General features: G+C 44.6%; 1 non-coding gene and 1 pseudogene across 1 annotated transcript; both read left to right on the top strand.

Moving 5' to 3' along the window:
* The first annotated feature begins 8532 nt into the window (after window positions 1–8532).
* On the top strand, window positions 8533–10487 carry LOC101436768 (double-strand-break repair protein rad21 homolog pseudogene; annotated as a pseudogene).
* A 2067-nt stretch (window positions 10488–12554) lies between these two features.
* On the top strand, window positions 12555–12659 carry LOC131275164 (U6 spliceosomal RNA). Its single transcript, XR_009182599.1, has one exon. It is a non-coding gene; the product is annotated as a U6 spliceosomal RNA (small nuclear RNA).
* The last annotated feature ends 580 nt before the right edge of the window (window positions 12660–13239 follow it).

Here is a 13239-nt window from a genome sequence, read left to right as displayed (position 1 = left end):
CCTCCCTCCCCTGAGAACCTGCAGCCCCGCGGAGAAGGGGCGTCCTGCGGGCAGGGGCCCCGGGAGCGGGGACGGGCTGCGCGGGGACAGCAGCTGGACCCCCGGTGACAGGCAGCGGTGAGCCCGGGGTCGGGGAGAGGGAGCTCTGCGGAGGGGCGTGGTGCGCGCGGGGCAGGAGGAGCCGGGGAGGCCCGGGATGAGGTCCAGGGGGCCCAGGCGGCCCAGCGTGAGAGACGCCGCCAGCGCGGGGAGCAGGCGCTTCAGATTGTTTCCATTCTAACACCTTTTTTTTTAATGTAGTGGATACACATAATTTTTTAAACACTTTTCATTTTTAAAATAATTTCAAACTTACCGAACTGTGTCAAAAACAGTACAACCCCCCACACACAGAGGACTCAAACATACCCCCACCCAGGCCCACCACCCGCTTTCAGCATTTTCCCGCCTTTGCTGCAGCAGACTCCTCTTTACAGCAGCGTTTACCTGGAATTCTCTTCCCCCTAAATTTAATGACGCACCGTGCAGGAAAGGTGGGGACACACGCGCGGTGGGAAATGAAAGCCCCATCATCTGTAACTCACCACCCCCGGCAGCCTCGTCATCCTGTGGGGTCTCTTCTTCCAGTCTTTAAAAGAAAAGAAAAAAATTCACCCCGAAGGGGCAAAGAAAATTCCAAGTGCCTGAGACATGACTGCACGGGGACGTCCCGTGGCTGGAGAGGTCCAGGCAGGCTTCTGGAAAGAAGGTGGGGTTCAGGATGGACCTCGGGGAGTCTGGGAAAGGGCTAAGTTTAATTTCCTCAAAGAGGAAGCTGGAGCCGCTCTGCGCTGAGGAGGGACGGAACGGGCTTCCGGCGGCTTTGGCGCGCAGGGAATTTGAAAAGTGGCGCCAAAACGAGGGGGCCAATGGTGAGTGCCGGGGGCGGGGCCAGAGCGAGAAGGGCCAATGGTGGGAAGGGGGCGGGGCCAATAGTGAAAATGGTGCCAAGCAGTGGAGGCGGCGCCGAGGCCCAGCCCGCGGTGTGGAGAGGCGGGAGCAGGGACTGAGCGCGGGACGCGGAGCTTAGTTAGGCCACGAGGAGAGGCGGGAACCCCTGAAGGGCCCAGGCAGTGGGGAACAGAGAGGGACCTGCGTGCTAGGCGGGGGGTATAAATGGCAGCATTTCTTGCCGTTTGGTGCGCCGGCCATTTTATCCAGGTCGTGCACCCATTCTTGCAAGATCGTTAGTAAAGTTCTTTTCTCTTCCACACTCGGGGGAGCTTTAGTTTTGTTACAGGTGCGGCTTTCTTTTTAACAGGAGGGGCAGGGGTTGAAAAGAGCACAGGAACAGAGAAGGAATCCCGGCCAAGGGGGGCCACAGCCCAGGCTGGGAAGAGGAATCACTAAAATGGACATGGCTGAGCGCCCACCACGTGGCCCGTGCTTCATCCCCCAACCACCCGCGGGGGAACACGGAGTGGCCTCATTCAGCACGGGTCCCCGAGCCCACCCACCCCGCGCTGCTGTGAGGGGCTGAGGCTCCCACCCAGGGCCGGGGGGACGGCGGGTCCCCGGAAACGCCAGCTGGTTGTGGGGGGTGCCAGCCGCGCCCAGCGCCCACCCGGGGGTCCTCGCGGGGCAGAAGGCGCTTAGAAGCCGCGCACAGCGGGGGAAAGGGAAGAGGAAGGGGCGGGTGGGCGGGCGCCTCGCGGGGCTGGCCCCGAGCTGCGCGGGCCTCACCAGGGCGCCCTGGGCCTGACACCCGCCGCGCCTCTGAGGGGCCCTCGGGCACGCGCTCGCCGGCCTCGAGGAGGTCACCAGGCCTGACTGCTGGTGGCCCAGCCCAAGCCCCTCCCCTGCTACCCGGTTAGGGATGTGAGGAAGGGCACAGCCTGGCGAGGAAACCAGCGACGGCAATGTATTTAAACCTCTCCCGTGGGCGCGCGCCTGCCGGCTCCTGAAGCGCTTGCGCTCCCGTCCGCAGCGTGGGGAGCAAGCCCACTTGGACTTCCCACCCTCAGGCCACCCATTCCTGGCAGTGCCCAAGCCTGGGCTTCCTCATCTGTAAAATGAAAGCAGGCGAGCGGATGTGGCTCAAGTGGTTGAGTGCCTGCCTCCCACGTGCAAGGTCCCGAGTTCGATCTCAGGTACCTCCTAAAAACAAAAACGAAAACAACTCAGGGGAGCCAGTGTAGCTCAGTGGTTGAGCGCCGGCTTCCCACATTCAAGGTCTAAGTTTCAATTCCTGACTCCAGTATCTCAAAACAAAAAAAAAGCAGTAACCCCAGCCTTCCTTGTCCAAATCTAGTGCCCCACCAACATGTTAACCACCTTCCTGCTGGCCCTTTCCTTCCCAGTGCCTCCCCACCCCCTTTCCAGAGGGTACCACCTCTGCGCTGCGCCAGGCACCCCGTCCTCTGCCAGACGGGGGTTGAGTCAGACCTGGGTCCACCACTGCACCGCCGCCCACTGAGCTCAGACAGCCAGAGGCTCCTTGTCTCGGCTCCTTCCAGGGTTCCCCAGGCCCAGGGGACAGCCGGGGGAGGGGGAGGAGGCGGGCGGAGGGAGGCCCAAGGCCAAGGCTCCGACTGTGCCGGCCAGGCTGCTGTGCTCTGGAATGCCAGGCCAGGGCAGGGGCCCTGCCAGCAGAAGACTGACCTCCAACAATGACGTTTCTCCCTGGGTGTTCCAGAAGGCATCGGCCGCCTTCTAATTCAAACCAGCAGGAGGAGGCGCCATAGGCTGAGTCTCAAAAAGTAGACAAGAGCCCCCTGGAAGGGCCTCTGGCCAGGGGCCCCCTCCGCGGCCCTGTGCAGGGCTGTGGAGCCTGCGGTCGTCATGGGAGCTCAGGTTTTAGCTGCGCTTATGAGCACCCTCTGAACGCCAGCGTCTGTGCTAAGAACTGCATGTTCACCACCTCTCAAAACCACTCACTCTTTTCTTTTTCCTTCCTTAAACTTTTTATTTTGATATAATTTCAAACTAACAGGACAGTTGCAAAAATAATACAAAATCAACCCATAGAACTCCAATAAACTACTTTCCATGCACCCCATATCCAGAGCCACAATTTTAACATTTTGTTTCGTTTGCTTTGTCTTTTTAGCTATCTGTCATCAGTCCAACTATCTGTTTATTTTCTAAATATTTGAAAGGTTGTTACATCATGTTCCCTGAACACATAACACTCCCATGTATGTTTCCTAACAGCAAGGATTACATAACCACTTCAAGTAGAGATTTATCAAGTTCAAGAGCTTTAGCATCAATATAAAACTTCCAGTCTATATTCCAATATTTTCATATGTCCTTTAGGGCCTTTTCTCCTCCATTATTTCAACCACCTACTCTTTTTTAAAAGCTCTAGTTTTATTAGAGAAGTTGTAAACTTGTACACGTGTACATATGTGGAATTCCCTTACAACAACCCTCCACCAACACACTACATTGTTGTGGAACATTTCTTACAGATTACGAGATAATATCATCAGACTATTACCTCCAACTATGGTCTATGGCATATATTTGGCATATTTTTTCATACCCTTCTATTATTAACAGTACATCTTTGACACTGATGCAGGAATGTTAAAGTATTGCTGTTAATGATAGTCCATAGGTTACATTAACTGTATTTTCCCACTGCTTCTCCACATTCCCACCATCTTGCAATAGTGGTGTACATTTGTTCTAGTTCATAAAAGGACACTTATATTTGTACTATGAACCACAATTATCCACCTCTGTGTTCAATGTTATTCAGTCCCTAGATTATTCTCTAGCTTTCTTCCAATTGATGTTTACATCCCTAGATTACCCTTTTCATCCACAACCCCATTTATAAACCAGCTGCATTAGTTCTACTCACTATAATGTGTTACCGTCTACTCTATCCATTTCCACACTTTTACAGTCAAGTTAATTAAAACTTCTACATATATTAAACATCAGTATACCTTCTCAGCCCTCCTCTTATCTCCTAATAACCTATACTCTAGGTTTTAACTCCATGCATTTATTCTTCGTATTTAGTTCATATTAGCAAGACCACACAATATTTGTCCTTTTGTGTCTGACTTATTTCACTCAGCATAATGTCTTCAAGGTTCCCCCATGTTATCACATGTGTCCCAATTTCATTTCTTCTTACAGCAGCATAGTATTCCATTGCATGTATATACCACATTTTGTTTATCCATTCATCAGTTGGACACTTGTCAACCACCTACTCTTTCTTGTATTTATTTGTTGTTGCTTTTGTTTTTCTTAAACCACCTACCCTTAATGCATGCCACAGGAGAGAGCGATGGGGCTGAGCAGTGTGATAAGACCTTGCCCAAGTCCCCCGAGCAGGGCTGGAAGAACGTGGCTTTCAGCCCTGTGTCTGCCTCGGGGCTCGAGCTCCCCCCACCAGGTTTCACTTTCCAGTAAACGGAAAGTTTAAGGCTCGCCACATGCCACCCACTAGGATGACTACAATGAAGACTGATGATGAGCATTGGCAAGGAAGCGGAGAAACTGGAAGCCTGATGCACTGCTGGTGGGAATGTGAAGTGGTGCAGCTGCTTTGGAAGACAGTTTGGTGGGTCCTCAAACAATTCAGCACAGAGTTACCATACACTCCAGCAATTCACTCCTCTATCTACCCAAGAGAAATGAGACTATTTGTCCATACAAAACAAATGCTCCTAGCAGCCTCAGTCACAATAGTCAAGAGGTAGAAACAACACAGATGTACATCAACAGATGATGGATAAACAAAATGTGACATAGGCATATGATGGAATATTATTCAGCCATAAACAGGAATGAAAAACTGATACATGCTATGACATGTGTGGATCTGGAAAACATCACGTCAGGTGAAAGAAACCAGACACAAAAGGGCAAATATTGTACAATTCCATTGATAAAAAAATCCAGAATAGGGAAATCTATAGAGACAAAAAGTGGATTCCTGGCTGCCAGGGACTAGGGGAGGTTGGAAGGGTAAGGGGATGATAGCTAATGGGTAGAGTTTCTTTCTGAGGTGATGAAAATGTTCTAAAGCTGACTGTGATAAATATACAAAAACCATTGAATTGTACACTTTAAATAGGAGAATTGTATGGTAGGTGAATTATAGCTCAATAAGGCTGTTAAAAATTTAAAGGTTTAAGACTCAGCCTTTAAGGAGCTCACAAGTCAGGGAGGGCCAAGAAGCAGATAGGCCCCAGCAGAGTGATGAGGCCAAAGCACCTGGAAGCACAGGCAGGGCTGGGGGGGGGGGGGGAGAGGTGGCCTGGGGGGCTGGGGCTGGCCAAGGACAGGTGCCTGAGTCCGGTGTGAAAATAACAAGCTTTCCAATAGAGGCCACACTGGTCTAGTGATTTGGGAAGAGAGGGGGACACCTCTCAGCGTAGGGAGTGGGGCTTAAGGGAGAGGCAATCCTGGAAGGCTTCCTGGAGCAGGTGATACTGGGCCAAGTCTTGAAGAATGAATCAGGCAGAAAAGTGAGGGGCAGAAAAAGACGTCACAGAGAGGGCAAAGGCACACTCAGGGAATGTGCTGAGGGGCTGAGGGCTGAGCGCTGGGTGGGAGCTGGTGGGAGGCTGAGAGGGACCTTTAGAGAGATGGGGGGTCTGACCCCTTCCGGTCTAGCTAGCCCTCCTCTGTTCCCCAATGTGGGCCTTGGTTTCAACAGCAACAGCAAAAGCCTTCCATCTCAGAGGCTGCAAGTCTCTGACTCAGCCTCTAAAATGAGGCTGATACTGAGCTAAGAGGACAAACCAGACAGGGAGCAAGTACTGGGGTGGCCACAACAGGAAATGAGTCCTCTCAGACACTAGATACCCACAGGCCACATCCCACCACCCCAGGAAACATCGGCGCCTGAGGAGAAATTGAAACAGAAACCCAGGTGACTTTCCCTGGGCAGATTCCAGGAAAGAAAAGAAAGTGGCTTCGAGAGGGGACACCCCACCAGCTTTGCACCCACCAGCCACCAATCGAAAGATGAAATATAGTGGTTTCAAACTATTTTGTGAGATACTTTATTGCAGAACATTTATAGTAAAATGTTACTATATCCCATGTATATGAATGTGCATTTATATATTATCTATATTTGTAATTGCATTAATGCATTGTGTAGCTGGTAATATATAAACATAAATATTATTCAAAATAATTGCAATGAAATAAATTTAAATACAGGTTTTTTATATTTTCCATAAAAACAATTTTACCCTCAACAATTTATTCCCTGGTTTTGCACAAACTAATTTGGAGGCCAATGCCAAAATGCAAATATACGTATTTGCTTTTTATCTTTATAATTTAAAATATCAATTTGAAATATGCATCAAATTAGATGGCATGAAAATTTTATATATATAAAGAAATAACATGACAGTATATGAAGCAAAACTAAGAGAACAAAATGAACTAATGGAAAAAGTGTACTGTATTCAAACAATTTAATAGATGGTACACAAAAACTGATAAAATTCAGATAAAAATAAGAATACCTTACATATTTGAACAACACAATTTACCAAGTTGACCCAGTTGATATCTGTAGAACACTAAACCACAAAATTTCAAACTATTATTTTCAAAAGCACATTGAACATTTATCAAAGGGCCATGTATTGGGCTGCAAGTCCACAATACCCAAAAGACTGAACCCATACAGAATAGGGATCTTTGACTTCAGGGAAGCGGACTTGGCCCAGTGGTTGGGCATCCGACTACCACATGGGAGGTCCGCGGTTCAAACCCCGGGCCTCCTTGACCCGTGAGGAGCTGGCCCATGTGCAGTGCTGATGCATGCAAGGAATGCTGTGCCATGCAGGGGTGTACTCACATACAGGAGCCCCACATGCAAGGAGTGTGCCCATAAGGAGAGCTGCTCAATGAAAGAAAGTGCAGCCTGCCCAGGAATGGCACCGCATACACAAAGAGCTGACACAACAAGATGACTCAACAAAAAGAAACACAGATTCCCGTGCCACTGACAACAACAAAAGTGGACAAAAAAGAACATGCAGCACATAGACACAAGAGAACAGACAACTGGGAGGGTGGGGGGAAGGGGAAATAAATAAATCTTTAAAAAAAAAAAGTTAATAGCAAGAGGGAAGGGTTAAAATCTCTTGTTATAATTGTTCAGATGTCTCTTTCTCCTTTTAGTTCTATCAGTTTCCTTCACATATTTTGAGGCTGTGTTATTTGCTAGAGAAGTGTTTCATATTTTGATGTTATCTTGTTTGATCCATTAATCACTGTGGAATTAACTTCTTTATCTCTGAAAGTAATCTATGCTCTGAAGTCTACTTTATATTAGTGTTAACGTGTACATTTTTATTTATCTTTTATATATTTAACTTTTTTTTCTTTATGTTTAAAGTGCATTTTTGAAGGCAAGGTAAATTTGGGTATGGCATTTAATTTCATGAGAAAATCTCTGTTTTAATTGTGGTGTTTGACTATTTAATTAATTGTAATTATAGAAATCTTTAGGTTTAATTATATTGTATTGTTACTTGTTTGGTCCCATTTGTCCCTTGTTCCATGTTTCCCCTGCTAGGCCTTCATTTTTTAATCAATTTTATTGGTACATATTAATAAAGCATACATTTCATCCAAAGTATGCCATCAATGGTATTTGATATAATCACATAGTTGTGCATTCATCACTTCAATCATTACTAAAGCATTTTCATTATTTTAATAATAATAAGACAAAAAAGAAAATTCCTAACCTCTCAACTCTCTCTGTTTCCCCTACTGTACATAGCTCTACTTCTGGCTATTCTTGCACACTTATTTATTTGTTTAATAAGCAGTTTATTGAGATATATTCACATACCATATGATCTATCCAAAGCGTATAATCAATGGCTTTTAGTATAATCACAATGTTGTAGATTCATCATCTCAGAAATTTTAGAACAATTTTCACTACTCCAAAAAGATTCCATCTCTCTTATCATTCTTTCCCGAGCCCTACATAACCTCTAATCTAATTTCACCTTTATAAATTGATTTATAAGTATATTTTATATAAATGGAATCATAAAATATGTAGGACTCTGTGTCTGGTCTCCTTCACTCAGAATAATGTGAGTTTTTTTGGTCTGATATTAAGCCTTCTTTTTTTTATTGATTAAGTATGTCTCCTTTGTTGGATTGCTAGTTATAATTCTTTATCAAATGTTGGTTGCCATTTTATTTTAAGTATGCATATATAACACATCATGGATTAACTTTGTCTGATACATACAACTTGAGCTATAGTATAAGAATCTTCCAATAGTTTACTTTGGATAATAATGTATCCATTTTCTACTTAATTAATAGGTATGTTAAAAACCACAGAGTTGTATTTCTGTGCCAACAGTTGCTTAAATTTTGCAAAGATTTTAATAATTAGGAAACAATCTTATATAATTGTCCATCTAGTTAAAACTTCTGATGCTTTTCAGTCCTTTGTGGAGACAAATGTTTTCAGCACCTATCATCATGCTCTCCTTAAAGGACTCCTTCAACATTTCTTGAAGTGTGGATATGGTGATGAGTCCTTTCAGGTGAGTGCAGGATGAGCAGGGGCAGGGGCACTGGGGCAGAGGGAGATGTCTGAAGCTGCACTGCACAAGGGTTTGCCCACTTTCTGCCTGCTCCCCTGACCCTTTCCCCTCCCAAAGCCCCTCAGCCTGGCCCTGGCTAGCAGCTCATCACGGGTAAGGAGCTCACCAAGGCCCATGTGTTAGGATGTAATTTAGAGAACAGTATGGAGAGTATCTTCTCTCCCAAGGTGAAGATGACACTACTAGCATCAGGACATCTCTTACTGGGAGTAGTTCCAATCTATCACAGGAAAGCCAAGTATCTCCTTGTAGACTGTAATGAGGCATTCATTAAGATAAAGATGGCTTTTCAGCCAGATGTTGTCCACCTGCCTGAGGCAAATTGCAAAGCAACTTATAATGCCATTACCTTACCTTAAGAATTTCATGATTTAATGAACCATTGTCTCACTTAGATGACATCAATGTGTTCCAGCTGTTCAGCCTAAAACAGAGTAGAGTGGAAGAGATACACATGAGAGAGGAAGATGGGAACACCATTGTCCTACAAGAAAATGATTTTGGCAGCGTTGGAATGTATGACAATGAGATAATGAGAGAAGGTGGTGCTTTTGAGGATGACAAAAGGGAGAGATTTTCTAACCTCTTACTTGACCCTAAGCAGAGCACCAGCAATCAGAATGAGAAAATTAAACATCCAGACTATCAAGACCAAAATAAGAATGATTTAGGAGACAGAAGTGATAGTTGTATATTAGGTGACAAACTCATTAGTAATAATGATGGCAGTATCTTCTACAATCTCCCTGCAATCTCTGAGGCAGGGGTGATGTTGCCAGAACAGCCTACACATGATGATATGGATGAAGATGATAATGTATCAATAGGTGGACCTGGTAGTCCCGATTCAATGGATCCTGTTGAACCAATGCCAACTACGACTGATCAAACAACACTTGCTCCAAATGAAGAAGCATTTGCTCTGGAACCTATTTATATCTCTGTCAAAGAAACAAGAGCCAAGAGGAAGAAGAATTATCGACAATGTCAAAGGATTGGATAGCAAGACAATTAGAGCCCAAATTAGTGAGTATTCTGATATTGTTACTACTTTGGATCTGACTCCACCCAGCAAGAAACTGATGATGTGGAAAGAGACTGGAGGAGTGGAAACACTTCTCTTTACCTGCTCAGACTTCATGGAATAATAGACTACTCAAGCTCCTTACACACTGCCTTATACCCTTGTATCAAAAGACCTTACAAAAAGGAGGAAAAGGAGGAGAAGCTGATAATTTAGGTGAGTTCCTTAAAGAATTTGAAAATCCTGAGCCTCCTGGAGATAAGCAGCAACAGCAACATCAGCAACACGATGTTATTGATGAGCCCATATTGGAAGAATGGGGCCACCTCCAGGAGTCAGTGATGGAAACCAGCAGAACAAATATGGATGAGGCAACCATGCCCCCTACCACCACCTAAGGGAGTTAACTAAAGGCTGGGCAAGTTGACCCAGAGCCTGTGATGCCTCCTCAGCTAGCTGAGCAGATGTTAAGACCCCATGTTGAACTCCCTCCAGAAGATCCCCCAAATATCTGTCAGCTAATACCAGGGCCAGAACTTCTGCCAGAAAAGGAGAAAGAAAAGGAGAAAGAAGATAATGAAGATGCTTCTGGGGGTGATCAGGATCAAGAAGAAAGAAGATGGAACAAAAGAAATCAACAGAAACTTCTTGGTCTTCAGTGAGCTCTTGATAAAACTGGAGCTGAATCTATAAATTTGCTTGAGCTATGATGAAACACAAATGGAAAATAAGCTTCAGCAAAGTTCTACAGCTTCTGGGTTCTTAAAAAGCAGTAAAGTATTGAGCTGATACAGGAAGAACCATACAGTGACATCATTGCCACACATGGATCAAGATTTCATATTATTTGAGCAGGAAATGTTGTATTTGGAAACTTTTCTTCATCCCTAGTGACTCAACTCGAAAACCTCTTCCCCAGGGAAGCCCTCCCTCAGGGCCCTTCCTGCAGGCTCCTTTAGGAACCACCTTGGGCTGGAGTTCACTGTTGCCTCTTTCACCCCAGCTGTGCTCACATGGGCCTGTATGGGACTAACTGGAGGGCTGAGCTCCCCCCTCAGGGTTTCTGAGTGTAGGTCTGGGTGGGGCCATGAATTTGCATTTCTAGGCAGCCCAGGTATCGCTGATGCTGTTGGTCTTAGGGGTCACACTTGGAAACCCCTGACAGACTGAACTCCAGGAGGACAGTTGTCTCCCCAGCACCTGGCCCAGTGCCTGGCACATAAACAGTCTGAGGAATCAGCACTTTCTTCTTTTTGAGTGACATGCACTGGACCCCATCTCATGTCAATGCTCATTGACAGTACAGGGCCCCAGACCTGTGGGAGGTGCCGGCTGCAGCAGAGACCAGATAGACATGCCTGGGGTGGGGATGGGACACAGACTGGACAAATTTCCCAGTCGCTGATCCCAGTGGAGCTGTAAGGAAGTGCAGGGTGCTGCACATGACCACTGGTGTGACTGGGAGGCAGGTGTGAAGTTTAAGCTAAAGAGGTCCGGAGGATGCGTGGACCTTCCCTCTCCACTCCCTCACCTGTGAGGGTCCTTCCACCCAGAGAGTCTTGGATTCCCACTGGAGGTTAGTTGATTTGACCTGGACTGCTCAGGAGTCAGAACAGATCTAGGTTGAATTCCCAGCTCCTTCCCTGCCTGGCTGAGCTGCCTGGAGCACTTTTCTTGGCTAATTTCCTCATATTTCTTGCCTGTTCTATGGATCCAATGGGAAAGTATGTGATGGTGATGGGTGTGATTCAGACATGCAAACCCGAGCTGAGACATCAGGCTGTGAAGAAGACAGATCTTTCCAATAATCCCATCCATGAACACATGTGGGAACTGGAAGCTTTAGGAATATTCCTTAGATGATGTTGGAACATCAAGACAACTGAAATGCTGAAGCTGTTGAGGTTCTAAAACCATGTGGTTTTCATGGACATTGTACAATGTATGTTTTGTAAAAGTTTCTCAGAGAGCTTTGGTTCATCAAGGTGTCTGGATGATGGATTTTTTTTAAACTAGTAAACTTCAGCTACTGTTGCCCCTTGCTTTGAATGTTTGGTAATAAAAAGCAGATGTTTTATTTTTTCTTTTGGGTTTGTGTATGTTAACATTCTCTTTCTCTCTCTCTTACATGCACACACACAAACTTTTCATGTTGCATTTTCCAAATTTTATAAGTGTTTATAATTTTTTCCCTTACTGCTGTGACCTTGCTTTATGGTACAAATTTGACTCTCAGTCATTGCTCACAGTGATTAAAGTGTGGTTAAGGGCAGAAAAACAGACTGTGTAAAAAGGAATGATGTCATGATGGCACCACTTCTTTTCCATCAACAACTTGATTTCCATATTCAGTTTGCAACCATTTGAAATTTTCTAAGTGCTGGCACAGAGGCCATCTCAAGGTACAGCTCTTCCCACTTCCACTCAACCATCTAAGGTCACTTTCCTGCTAAATGTGGAAGATGATATCTGCCATGCTAACTTCACCAAGAGATGTTGAAACGTGTTCAGAATTTCTTTGATGGAAGATGCCATGGCATTAAAACCAGGGCTGGGAATGGTTTTCAGCCTTAATTAAACTTCTGTCTCCTAACTTTTGGTCAGACACTGTGAGGGAGCAACCTCCTGGTTTAGAATTCTTTCATCTTTTTGCTGGAAGAGAATTTTGTGTTTTGGTTGTATTGAGTGGTAGACTTCTGTCCTCTGCATATTACCCAGGTCTCATTTTTTTTGAGCTTATGAATGTCAAGGGAGTTGAATTTTGTTCCAATGTTGCTATAGAATTGTCTGGACTACTGATGTTCTACCACCAATAAATATTTTTATATGCCATTAAAAAAAATCTAATGGCAATAAAGTAGAAATTCATAACAGATCAAATAATCAGATAAAATGCTATATAAAGTATGACTTATAGTGCTCTCTTTGGCAGAACATATACTAAAATTGGAATGATACAGAGAAGATTAGCATGGTCCCTGTGCAATGATGACACACAAATTTGTGAACTGTTCCATATTTAAAATATATACATATATATATATGACTTACAATCCCCTTTGGCAAAAAAAAAAATGAGCTCCCTAACTGTTCATAGAAAAACAAATAAAACCTAAGTAAACACCATGCCTTTTAAAAGGACAGCCTGATGGGAAATTATATGCCTGGATTACTTAACCTTTAAGCAGACAATGCTGTGAAAACTAATGACTTCCCTGATATGTATTATAGATTTTAGTACTGATCTCTTTTTCCAGTGCTGCACTCTTCTGTGTTTGGAACTTTAAAAATCCTCTCTGGTTTCCTATAATTTAAGTGAAGAAACTGACACACACACATGCACATCCAAATAATGGCTTTATTATTAACAGACTAGATAGCAAAGAAATTATGTCACTATTATTATTATCAAAAGTCTTAACATTTTAGGGCAAAATTACACTAAATATCCCACCATAAGTGTTGACCCTTTTTGGGGAGGAAAAATTACTTTTGAAACTCAGACTTCAGTGTACATCCAATAAGTTTTAAATTATGTGGAATGTTTTAAATTTGTGAAGTCTTAAATACTGTTTTTTTTAAAGATTTATTTTTTATTTATTT

The sequence above is a fragment of the Dasypus novemcinctus genome, chromosome 21 (genome assembly GCF_030445035.2).
Source record: "Dasypus novemcinctus isolate mDasNov1 chromosome 21, mDasNov1.1.hap2, whole genome shotgun sequence".
NCBI classification, from domain to species: Eukaryota; Metazoa; Chordata; class Mammalia; order Cingulata; family Dasypodidae; genus Dasypus; species Dasypus novemcinctus.
Note: the sequence above shows the minus strand (reverse complement) of the source record. Positions and strands in the feature narration are given on the sequence as shown.